Genomic DNA, 2836 nt, shown 5'->3' on the forward strand with positions numbered 1-2836 from the left:
TCCAGATTTATATCATTGATTTTGGCCGCTCACTGAAATATATTAAAATGATCCATATTTATATCATTATGAAATTTGGTGTACTGACCAAAAAATGATTATCTCGCAATCATAATGTCAATAACCATGTAACTTTAAAACTTGACTGGAATTAATCAAAGACTGAGATAGCCGAGTATATCGTGGTTGCGCTATTACTATCAGCACTTAATTAAAGGGAAATATAATCACATAGAACCCGTCGCAAATCACACTTATTCCAAAGCGTTTAATACTTGTAATCAAACGAAAAATTGTAGCTATGCAAACCTTTGTGAGCACATCATTTATTCGATAAATTTTCCAGTATGCAATTGACTCTCATCATTACTTTTACTCACGTAATGAACCCTAGTCAACACTCCCATTCAAATAATCAGCTCTAGTATTAATTTTAAAAATGCACGTTCGAAAATTATAAACTCTGAATGATTTAGTGCACCCCCAATTAAAAAACTGAATTAAAGGTGAAATCATTGATGATTAAAAGTGACTAATACAAATTAAAAAAATTTCAGAGTGGGACAATGGAACGACTAAATTTGGATAAATTATCTCACGGAGTTGTATCAAGTCCTTGAAACATTTAAAGTTTAAACCCAATTTAAAAGTATTGTTTAATTAACGGATTCATTGCTTAGTTCACTCAAACACTTTAAAGTTTTAATGAATTTCCTTCCCAAAAATATATACTTGACCGACACTAATTTGTGGATCGCACGCTTTAATAGATTATCATGAATCACGACGTTGCAAATAAAAATAAAAAATAGCTTAAGACAAAAATTCGAAGTTGAAGTGACTAGTATTTTTTTTTTCAATTCAAATAAACATCTGTTCAAAATTTAAAACAATAAATAAATTTCAACGATGGAAAAATGAAAAATCTGTATCCTAACTCCTAATCTAACAGAACTAGAACAATTAATCGGAAAAAAAACAAGAAAAATGAAAGAAATAATTATGTACGTATCTCTGATACTTTCTTCTCAAACATGAATGCCAAAGACGGAATGGCTTCCCTCATCGTCGTCAAAATCTCAGACGCAGAAGGCCTAGTTCCAGGCGTCTCAGAAATGCACTTCGCCGCCAGCTCCGCCATCGCTCTAACTTCTCCCAAATCCACCTCCCCTCGCACCAGCCGCGGATCCACCATCTCCGCCGCGTTCATCAGCAGCGCCGGCGCCCTCGCCGCTAGCCTCTCTCCGGTGGCGGGGTTGAACGCCTCAATTCCAGTAATCAATTCCAAAACAACAACTCCGAAGCTGTACACGTCGTTCTTCTTCGAAACCAATCCCGTTCTGAGATACAGCGGATCGGTGTACCCCGGCGATCCCGTGATCATCGCCGCCGCCGATCTGCGCTTCCCCGACGCGGCGACGGCGGAGGAGAATCCGACCCTCGCCGATCCGAAATCGCAGAGCTTGCAATTGAGATCGCCGTCGAGAAGGACGTTCGAAGGCTTAACGTCGGCGTGGACGATGTGAGGGGCGCAGGTGTCGTGGAGATAGGCGATCGCGGAGGCGAGCTGGAACGCGACGGCGGCGCGTTGATTCCACGCGAGCGGAGGAGTGTGGGAGGCGTGATGGAGCTTGTGGTGCAGGGTGCCGTTGGGGACGAACTCCATTATCAGGGCGCCTTGATCTTCCGCGTAGCCGAGGAGCTTCACGATGTTTGGGTGGCGGATGTGGAGCAGGATTTGGAGCTCCTGGTTGAAGGCGTCGTACACGCGCTGGCTGCTGCCGCTGCTGCAGTAGAGCTTGACGGCGGCGGCGGAGTGGCGGAATTGGGCGAGGTAGACCGTGCTGAAGCCGCCGTAGCCGATGACAGTGGCGAAATCCTTGGTCAGTTTCTGTATCTCCTCGTATGATAAGCGGAGGCCGCCGCCGTCGGAATTAGAGTGTTTTGGGGATTTATCAACGGAGACGGCGGCCTTTGATTTGCACTTAGAGAGTTTGCGTTTGAGGAATTTGACGGGCCCCATGGATGGATGGATCGCGAGTTCATCAATGGGGTGGTTGTTATAAAGGGGGAAGCAGGGGCTGAAATTGACTAGTTCACTTCATATTCCTCTTATTTACTACTACTATTTATTTATTTATTCATGGGAGTATATATATGTATTTTTTTCTTTAATTTTCAATTTTATTAGTATGTTTTAGTTGATTTATTTTTATTATCAATCATTATGCAACTAATTAGAGGCATATAATTATTTTTAGAATGGAATACTGAAATGTATGCCAAATGGAAGAGCGTAGTGTAGTAGGAATGATGGAAGTGAGTAGGAAGGAAGCGTGAAAGAGAGTTTTATTAAAATAGTGAGAGATTAAAACGTGAAAGATGGAGGAATAGCAGAGGGCACCGGCATGAGAGAGGAGGTCCCCATGCATGGATGTGTCCCTACAGAAAATGGGACGGCTTCTTCTTAATTCCACTCGTGGAGTTTGGTGATTGCTACTATTCAATCCTATTAATTAGTATATGTATTTATGTGAATTTTTAATTTGTCTGTATTTAGTTGATTGGAAGGGGAAGGATGTTGAATTATTTATGTGGTACACAAAATATGATCTTTGATTTTATTATGTGATTTTTGTTTTATGTATGGTATGGACCTACCAATCTACCGTATTAATTATACGGTGAATTCGCGTTTGCACATTTATGTTCGTATATTTCGATCCTTTTTTCTATATATTTTGTCAATCTTATGTAAAGAAAAAATAATACTTTGATTGGATGCTTTCGAAACCATATACATCAATATAACGGGTGAATAAAACAATTTTTATAA

The 2836-nt window shown here is 40.7% G+C and overlaps 1 pseudogene; it reads right to left on the minus strand.

Moving 5' to 3' along the window:
- Nucleotides 1-821: 821 nt before the first annotated feature.
- Nucleotides 822-2282, minus strand: LOC125197946 (putative receptor-like protein kinase At4g10390 pseudogene; annotated as a pseudogene).
- Nucleotides 2283-2836: the final 554 nt, after the last annotated feature.

This window comes from Salvia hispanica, chromosome 3 (assembly GCF_029641045.1).
Source record: "Salvia hispanica isolate PSC_SH4W2 chromosome 3, Shi_PSC_v1, whole genome shotgun sequence".
NCBI lineage: Eukaryota > Viridiplantae > Streptophyta > Magnoliopsida > Lamiales > Lamiaceae > Salvia > Salvia hispanica.